The sequence below is a fragment of the Schistocerca gregaria genome, chromosome 3 (assembly GCF_023897955.1).
Source record: "Schistocerca gregaria isolate iqSchGreg1 chromosome 3, iqSchGreg1.2, whole genome shotgun sequence".
In the NCBI taxonomy this organism is placed as follows: Eukaryota; Metazoa; Arthropoda; class Insecta; order Orthoptera; family Acrididae; genus Schistocerca; species Schistocerca gregaria.
In genome coordinates, this window is record NC_064922.1 from 686,071,737 (window position 1) to 686,081,708 (window position 9,972).

At 46.8% G+C, this 9,972-nt stretch overlaps 1 pseudogene; it reads right to left on the bottom strand.

Annotated features, from left to right (window-relative positions):
• Positions 1 to 799: 799 nt before the first annotated feature.
• Positions 800 to 916, bottom strand: LOC126356692 (5S ribosomal RNA; annotated as a pseudogene).
• Between the last annotated feature and the right edge of the window lie 9,056 nt (positions 917 to 9,972).

Consider the following 9,972-nt stretch of genomic DNA (forward strand, 5'->3'; position numbering starts at 1 on the left):
TTTCCGATTACGTGGGTGAGCGTTACGGGTTAGTGTGCGTGTACATGGCCGATACGCATAGGCATCCATCAGATCGCGAATCCAATAGCTGGCTGGAGGTGGGTTCTGATAAAAGTGACGTACTTGGCGAGGTCTAAGTCGCCAATAAATTATATTTGTTTCCGTGAAAAGTTGAAATGAGTTTTTTTTTGGTGGGAAGTTTGCCCCGTTTACTTTTTTTTATTTCTTTCTTTTTTTTTTAACAAATGGTTTTGTGCACTATGGGACTTAACATCTGAGGTCATCAGTCCCCTAGAACTTAGAACTACTTAAACCTAACTGACCTAAGGACATCACACAGATGTAGCGGTCGCGCGGTTCCAGACTGTAGCGCCTAGAACAGCTCGGCCACTCCGGCCGGCTTTTTTTTTACATTTTCGATGAAAGTTGCTTAGCCCCTTTCTGGAGGCAGTGTATGGATGGTTAACGGTGTACAATAACCAGTCCACCGGTATCGGAATCTTTCTGAAAGTAATAACGTTGCCAGTGGGAATTTATTAGTGCTCTAAAGCAGTAGCACTTTTAATCCCGTCTCGCAGGTAAAAGCGAGGTTGGCAAGCACTCCGTCTTCAGGCAACAAGTGGCCCATGGGGACCATCCGACCGCCGTGTCATCCTTAGTTGAGAATGTGGATAGGAGGGGCGTGTGGTCAGCACACCGCTCTCCCGGTCGTTATGATGGTTTTCTTTGACCTGAGCCGCTACTATTCGGTCGAGTAGCTCCTCAATTGGCATCACGAGGCTGAGTGCACTCCGAAAAATGGCAACAGCTCATGGCTCCTGGTTGGTCACCCATCCAAGTGCTGGCCTCGCCCAACAGCGCTTAACTTCGGTGATCTCACGGGAAGCGGTGTATCCACTGCGGAAATGCCGTAGCCTAAAGCTAGGTTGACGATCCTTATTTAGTCTGGTTTTATGTTTCGTTGTCCCGAGAGATAATCCGGTTCCTTCAGTAAACGTTAGCAAACAAATATGCGCATCGCGTTACTGGTTTCGTCTGCACCACATCGCTAAGAGTGGTTGAATGCCGTACGCGGTCGCGGAAGCTCCGAGGACCAGACGGAAAGAACGGTTCAGTTCTTGTTTTCCGTAATGATGTGAATGCCTTAAATGATCTTTTTAAAGCCAAATCGACTGTTAACCGACTGTTGAAAAGATTTTTCAGAGACCAGTGGTGACTATTAGCAACGTCTGAAGTACCTTTTCGAATGAAATGTTCTTTCTTTCTATTTTGTTAAAACTGAAATTCCATTTCCACAGAGGCGTTGGAAATATACAAGTGTCACTGTACAAGCCATGGGAACTATGATACATCGTTCGAACATACGACATCACCTTGATCACAGCAAATACATTCGAAAGCCGCGGGAAGCAGTACAGAAATAGATCGGCAGATTGCAACGACGAGCGAGGATGACTCGGTACAAGGGCTTGAAACAATCATTGTCAGTTTGACCGTATTACAAAATGGATGTTAGCAGAATGGAATAGCAAGTGAATGTGAAAATTTCCTTTCTCACAAGGGAAACTCCCTGAAACGCCCTGCTTAAGTCCACAGGACAGAACTAGCCGGATTTGTGGAAAGGGGCCAAAAGGGCGCTGTCAGTTACACTCAAACACATATAACTTTATTTAGTTGTCCAAACAATACAGCAAAAATTTTTGAACTTGGTTATCGGCTGAATAGGTCACACTATCCTATGCCTTAAGGGCACAACAGCTTAAATCTAAAAACGGCTGAGAGCGATTAACTTAAAATTCGGACTAATAACAATAATTGGAAGGCAGAAGGCCTCACGTAAGTAAGTTCTATATCTTGGCTGAAGGCGCAACAAATCTAACACTTGATAAGCAAACAAGTTTCATTTAAAGACGGCTGAAGGCCCATGATTTAAGACTGCAGGTAAAAATAGTTAAAAAACAATACAAGGCAGAAGGCCTTATCTTCAATTAGGCTGAAGGCCCCACACAGTCTGATACTTGAAAGACAATAACTTTAATTTAAAACGGTTGAAGGCCGATTACTTAAAACAATTAAATTAATTTTAGTAGGCAGAAGGCCCAAAGCTTTATCTTTAAACAATATATTACACGGGCTGAAGGCCCAAACAATCTAAGACTTAACAAGTAAAGAATTTAAATTTTAAAGCAGCTGAAGGCCCATTATTGAAAAACACAGCCACAGTCAATTTTCAAAAGGCAGAAGGCCCAAAGCATTATCTAAAAAATATTTTAAGTGAGGCTGAAGGCCCAAACAGTGTAAGACTTGACAAGTAAGGAACTTTCAGTTTTAAAGCAGCTGAAGGTCCATTATTTAAAACACAACTAAAAGCATACAAATTCGAACCATTGGCTATAAGGCATTAAAAATACACAATCAAACACCAATAAGAAAAGGCAGTACCGCCAGCGGCGCTCAGAAGTTTCCGGGGGTCGGTCTGCACTTGAAATCCTAACGTTTCGCTTGGGGGAGACAGGTAGTCGGCCCAACTGTATCCGGTCCGCAGGCAACCCAACCAAGAGACAGCCAACGGACCCACCGACAAGACGACTGGCTTCCCACTCGATCAGTGGACAAGGAACTCCAAAGCCAAAACGTAAAAGGCGTAGCCGCCCACAACCAAGTATGCATAAGCTGTCAAAAACAACACACACGTGTTGGACAGCGACAACACGCCTGAATTTTACATCAGCGGCCAGGGCAAGTAACCAGAATGGTAACGGCCACAAGGCAGAAAATTCCGCTGGCGCTCTTGGAATTGAAATAACCAAAATGCAGTTAAAGTCCACCGGATGGTGGCCAAACATTCACCACCTCGAGCACTCGCCGTTGCTCACGGGAATACCCCCAACAAGCAACCATGAAAACCGACGGCACAATGTGAACAGTCTGGCTTCGGTAATAAAATCACCACTCAACTTCGATGTCCTGGATCGGTGAGCCCAGAACCCCGTAGCAGCCGGAGCAGCCCCCACACACTCCGACACCGCGCAGATACCGCCAGCAGGACCGGCCCACTGCCCCGCGCGGAGATTTCCTGGCCGATCCACACCAACCGACCGACTCGGTGCACAACAGCACGCCGACAGCATTGGAAATAACTTGTCAGTCGAAATCACACATGCTACGCACAGTTTCACGGACACTTGCACGAAGGACTAGACAATACTAACGGCAGCGACTGTGTAATAACACATACGAATCACGAGTCGGCACACGTAGGCAACCCATAAGCGATCGCCGGCCAACATGCACGTCGTCCGACCAGACGAGAGACCGACGACCTACCGACGTGGTCCGCACTCAAGTGATGTGTATCGGCAACCGCCGGGCGAGTCATGGCTGTCCGGACCTCACTGCAGCTGCGCCCCGACTGACTTCTGTCGCGTCCCAACTCAAACACTGCCAGGTCCCAACTCCACTGCTAAGGCGTTCCAGCTGACTGCAATCCCGAACTAACTCGGAACACACGACAACCGGGACGTAACAGCAGTCAGCAAAGATAATACGCCAAGGCTTTATCGATAAGCGCCGCTGCTGCCGCTCACGGGCAGGCAAGGCGGCAACTCGGTGACACCAGTAATTGAAATTAACGAGGTGGTTGTACAATAAAAACAGGATGTAAAATGGGATATGGCTCAAACACGAGCCACGCACGGCTCATTCCCGTGTGTGTGTGTGTGTGTGTGTGTTTGAGGTTTACGGGCGCTAAACAGCGTGGTCATCAGCGCCCAAACGCATAGAAACAGGAACACAAGCGGCGAAGGGACGAAGACGGACGCCGATCAAGGAGAACGGCTAAAAGACACAGGCCTGACGCAGTTCCAAATGCGCACATACAGAGGCAAAACAAGAGGAGAAGAAACACACTAAAAAAGGAAAGGAAACTCAAGGAAAAGAGAACAGATACCGAAGGGAAACAAGGAGGTAATCGTGACTGGCGGACCTCTTACCTAAAACCTGGGTGAGCCAGTCACCCAGCAGCACATTAAAACCTTCTCCCTAAAATCCGAGGCAACAGATTGGACAGGACACAAAACCATTCCCCATCGCACCCCTTTAGATTTAGCGGTAAGATGGTCCACAGGTGTAATGACCTCCTTTTTGTTCTTCACAAGTATTACATGTTGCTTTGTTGTAACACAGTTCGCACCTGTTTATTTGTTGTTTTCATTTCTGTGAGAGGTCTAACGGCATCTCGCCTGCTCACACCATTCATCGCCTTTACTTGCGACGGTAATTTATTCTTACCACATGATTAATGCTCTATAACCAATGTATGGTGTGACAATTGCTTAGAATACAGAAGGAGAACAGATACGTCAAAGACCGGACAGACATTTCATAAATTAGTGAAAAAAATTTTGAAGGGAGATCTGAACACGGATCTTCCGCCTGGCAGTCCAACACCGTTACCACCACACAGCTACAACGCCGTAGATCTTGAAATTTACTCAGAGTTGCGGATCTCAAGATTGGACCGTTCACTGTTTCTTTTTTTCTTCTTTCTTCATAGTTCAGTACACTTTCTTCTTTCCATGCCTGATCTGTGTTCAGTTTTTGACGGGCTATCCCTGGCCCATTTTACGACTAAATCTGAAGGGAGTGCGATGGGGAGTTTTCCTTGATAGTGTCATGCGGAACTGCGAGCAGCTGTGGGTGACAGAGCATTGTCCTGTCTAAAAGATAAACGTCGGGTGGAGGGTTTCCGACTTGAAGGCGCAGCAGCGACTGACTCACCTCGTTGTGGGAAGCCCATGTCTGCCCAGACTGACTCGATCGTGGCTGTTAGTCAACAATGTTTAGCAGGGGACCGACGCTGGACTGCGCTGTAACTAATGACACAGACGGGTGTGTGGAGGGCAACAGTGTTGCGCATTTTACGGCATGACTTGAAGGTGCGCAACAAATATTCAAAATGGGTACCACATCTGTTAACAGAGGTACGGAAGTGGACTCGATACGAGACCAGGATTATCAGTCTGGAGCGATTTAAGCGGGAAGGGAATGACATCTTCAATCGCGTTATTGCCATTGATGAAACCTGAGTCCGAGCGTGTGAACTAGAACAGAAGACCCAACCCCCAGAATGGCGTTACCCAGGTTTACCGCAACGACACAAGGTGCGACAGAATCCATCACTCACAAAGATGACGTTCATTCTGGTGCAAGACAGCTACGCTGTTCTGGAGTGGAAAGCCACACTGTCGATGCCCAATATTACAGCAACGTTCTGCTTGCCATCTGTGGCGCACGTTTCGGCGAAACGCCCAGCACCGCTGGATACTACGGTCATACTCCATGATAATACAGCCCACACAGCGGACAAATGAGGAATCCTTCCCCTCACTCAGTATAGTATCAGACCGCAATCTATGCGATGTCGACCTCATTCCACAACAGAAGAAACCATTGCAGGGGAAGCAGTTTGCAAACAGGACATTTCGGAAAGAGGTGGGACACACTGACGGCAGTGCCAGTGGCATTCAGTGCCTTCCCCAACGTTGGCAACGCAATGTGGCCGCATTGCGCAACTGTTTTAAAGGTCGGTTGATTGTCGTTCATTTCTGTTCAATCTATATAAGTATCTGATATGTTTACACAGAGTTCCAACGCGCTTGTTTCTTTTCAACCTATGCTATGATTTCCTGCACTCCAAACCTATCTTCTGTTCGCGTTCGGATAAACACTGCCTTACCGGTTCAATACACATCGTGGAGCCACGCGGGATTAGTCGAGCGGTCCAAGGCGCTGCAGTCATGGACTGTGCGGCTGGTCCCGGTAGAGGTTCGAGTCCTCCCTCAGGCATGGGTGTGTGTGTTTGTCCTTACGATAATTTAGGTTAAGTAGTATGTAAGCTTAGGGACTGATGACCTTAGCGCTAAAGTCCCATAAGGTTTCACACACAAATCGTGGAATTCCCGTGTTAGCACATTAGCCCAAGATATACCATAGTCGCCTTGACTTATGGAATGACCCTAGTACGAAATTTCATCATGGTCTCTTTTGTTACTGATTTCTGTAATAACTGTAAATAAGACAATTAACATAATGAAATCTTCTTTTTTACTTCGAATGCTTAGTTTTTCTTGGAAAGGTAAAATGTATACTAGGACACTGAACATATTTACTTTTCTATCTTGCAGTTTTCGTATTTAGTAATTGAAAATAACTTTATGCATCTCGTAGGTTCAACTCTCCTATTATGGCTTTAGTTTTATTAGACGATGAATAATAAGACTGTTTTCCAGCAGAAACATAACAATATTGTGTTAAAGGATACACTGCTTGAGTATCAAACTCTTTTTCATCCCTCGCTGTCATGACGAAATTCAATCTAGAAAGAAACTCCTCGCAGGTGTTTTGGCTCGAAAGAGTGGAGGCTGAAGGGCAAAACAACGACGACGAACGTGCTTTGGCAAGAGTCATAGAAATCTGGAGACGAGACAGAGGGTGGCCACTTCGCTGCGGCTTTGCCGCTGAAAAACGGCACAAAATATTTGCTTTGGGAAGACACTGCAATTCTGTGGAGGCGCTGAGGGCCGTGCTGTGGCGGCACAAGGCGCCCCTGTGCGCCGGCGTCGGCGCGCGCCCGCCGTTTGATCGCCGCTGCCCACCAGCTGCTAACGACCGCCGCCGCTGCACCGCACCGCACCGCCAGCTGCTACGCTGCGAGTACACTCGCCCACTCAGCACCTCCATTCACTCTCCGCGCGCCGGCCTGAGAGGACGCCCGTCGAGACACTCGGCACTACTCGTTCACATTGAACTCTCTCAACTGTGAGACTTGGAAAGGGTGACCACTGCAACTCAGCCATCAACAACGCATGTTGCGAAGCCGATGTCTCCAGCCTTTCTGCCAATGCCTCTGCAGGAATATCCCTGTTCACCACAGCCAATGTTGCTGTTGACACGGCAATCCCGTAGCGAACTGTGTTAGTATGTCCAAGCCAGTGAGCCGTTGCGATGCTTCCTCTAAAATAGGGTCGTTCACGGTGTGTCACACTGCACGCGAACCCGATATGCGTGTCACTTGCGGCCCGAATCTCGGCCTGTGTCGCCTTTGCTCGGTAATGCTCGGAGTACGTACACTACTGGCCATTTAACTTTGCTACACCAAGAAGCAATGCAGATGATAAACGGGTATACATTGGACAAATATATTATACTAGAACTCACATGTGATTACATTTTCATTCAATTTGGGTGCATATATCCAGAGAAATCAGTGCCCAGAACAACAACCTCTGGCCGTAATAACGGCCTTGAACCCCTGGGCATTGAGTCCAACAGAGCTTGGATGGCGTGTACAGGTACAGCTACCCATGTAGCTACAACACGATACCACAGTTCATCAAGGGTAGTCACTGGCGTATTGTGACGAGCCAGTTTCTCGGCCACCATTCACCAGACGTTTTCAATTGGTGAGAGATCTAGAGAATGTACTGGCCAGGGCAGCAGTCGAACATTTTCTGTATCCAGAAAGGCCCGTACAGGACCTGCAACATGCGGTCGTGCATTATCCTGCTGAAATGTAGGGTTTCGCAGGGATCGAATGAAGGATAGAGCCACGGGTCGTAACACATCTGAAATGTAACGTCCACTGTTCAATGTCCCGTCAATGCGAACAAGAGGTAACCGAGATGTGTAACCAATGGCACCCCATACCATCACGGCTGGTGATACGCCAGTATGGCGATGACGAATACACGCTTCCAATGTGCGTTCACCGCGATGTCGCCAACACGGGTTCGACCATCGTAATGAAGTAAACAGAACCTGGATTCATCCGAAAAAGTGACGTTCTGCTTTTGTGCACCCAGGTTCGTCGTTGAGTTCACCATCGCAGGCGCTCCTGTCTGCGATGCAGCGTCATGGGTAACGGCAGCCATGGTCTCCGAGCTGATAGTCCATTCTGCTGCAAACGTCGTCTAACTGTTCGTGCAGATGGTTGTTGTCTTGCAACGTCCTCATCTGTTGACTCAGGGATCAAGATATGGCTGCACGATCCGTTACAGCCATGCGGATAAGATGACTGTCATCTTGACTGTTAGTGATACGAGGCCGTTGGGATGCAGCACGGCGTTCCGTATTACCCTCCTGAACCCACCGATTCCATATTCTGCTAACAGTCATTGGATATCGACCAACGCGAGCAGCAATGTCGCGATAGGATAATCAGCAATGGTGATAGGCTACAATACGACCTTTATCAGAGTCGGAAACGCGATGGTACGCGTTTGTCCTCCATGTACGAGGTATCACAACAACGTTTCACCAGGCGACGCCGGTCAACTGCTGTTTGTGTATGAGAAATCGGTTGGAAACTTTCCTCATGTCAGCACGTTGTAGGTGTCGCCACCGGCGAATGCTCTGAAAAGCTAATCATTTGCATATCAAAGCATCTTCTTCCTGTCGGTTAAATTTCGCGTTTGTAGCACTTCATCTTTGTGGTGTAGCAATTGTAATGGCCAGTAGTGTAGTATAATGCGACATTTCATTTAGCGTTGCAGTGCGTCATGTTTCGGTCGGCACACCTACAGTGTCTTTAGTTTGGCAGAATCGCGGTGTCGTTGTGTTGACCAATCGCTATTAGTTCGTGGAGTTAAAGCAGCTCACAAATCCAGTGGATGAGTGGCTCTCTGCACAAAAAGAGTCATTCTAACGATCTGCCATCACAAGCCTTTAAAAATAAATGGGAATGACAGAAGATAAGGATAAGAACTCTCAATATCGAATCATAGACATGCTCTCTCATAATCTACATGTATAGGAGATCTGCTGTGGAATGACATTACAGTAGTATGCAGAAAGAATTTAATGATGCAGTTGACAACGAAAGGGCTAAAAATTACTATGATCGACAGATGAAGCTCATTGTTCTGTGCATCAAGAAGCACTTTGTGCTGAATTTGCAAGCAAGCAGCACGTGATGAAATTGTTGATATTTATAGCATGTTTTCTGAAGTCGCATGCTTTTTTCGATTATGAAATTAAATAAATAATGATTAAGTGGCCATCTGAGAGCCAAAGTCTGAAATTGTGTGCTTCTGTCCGTACGCTGGCTGTCTGTACCAGATAAAAACTGTATCATGTCTTCGGGGCGCCGAAAGTATTTAAATGTCACTGAAAATTTGTTTTCTTGTGATCTATGGAATTGAGAAATACGAAATATGAAATCACGTCTTATGCAGTGCGACTACGTTGTCATTTAAGAGTGGCTACTTTGCACTTTTCTCCTCTTCCCCTTCCTCACACTTTGAGGGCGTAGCGTGGTGGTGGGAGAAGTGTGCCGTGAGGAAAGACGCCTATAACATGCGAGCCAGAGTCCAGCTCGTGTGGTAATTTTTTCCTGCTCCTAGTGTAACATGACATTACTGTGAAGGACATAAGAGCGTGACTGGCTCTTGCAGTTCTACAGTTCGTATGGGTGGGTCGCAGATGGATATATGCATTTCAGCCACACTTCGCAAAATTCTAATTTTCTTTCACTTCAGATTCATATATATATCACACTCCTTGTCATGGTAACGGTCGGAGGAAGGCAACGGCAAACCACCTCCATTAGCACTTTGCCTAGTACGGCGGTGCGGGTCTCCCACATCGTTCCCCTACGCTCTGTCAAGAATCATGGCACTTCATTACCATTGTCATGGTTGGCAGTAAGTGGTCTGCCATTTTTGACAATACACCAACCGCTACTACATACAAATGGCTATCTGGCGGATAGAAATGATTTATTTAACAGAATTGTTCGGGATGCCAGCACATTTATTTATGGGTCACGAAGAAAGCTAGTACATGTGGTAAAACGAATAAGCCCTTCACAATGAACATAATGACTTAATTGACAACTTCACAGAAACTTATACCGTGATGTTAAACAAAATAAGATCACTCTTATACACAATAATCTGCATTGTGCACGATCCT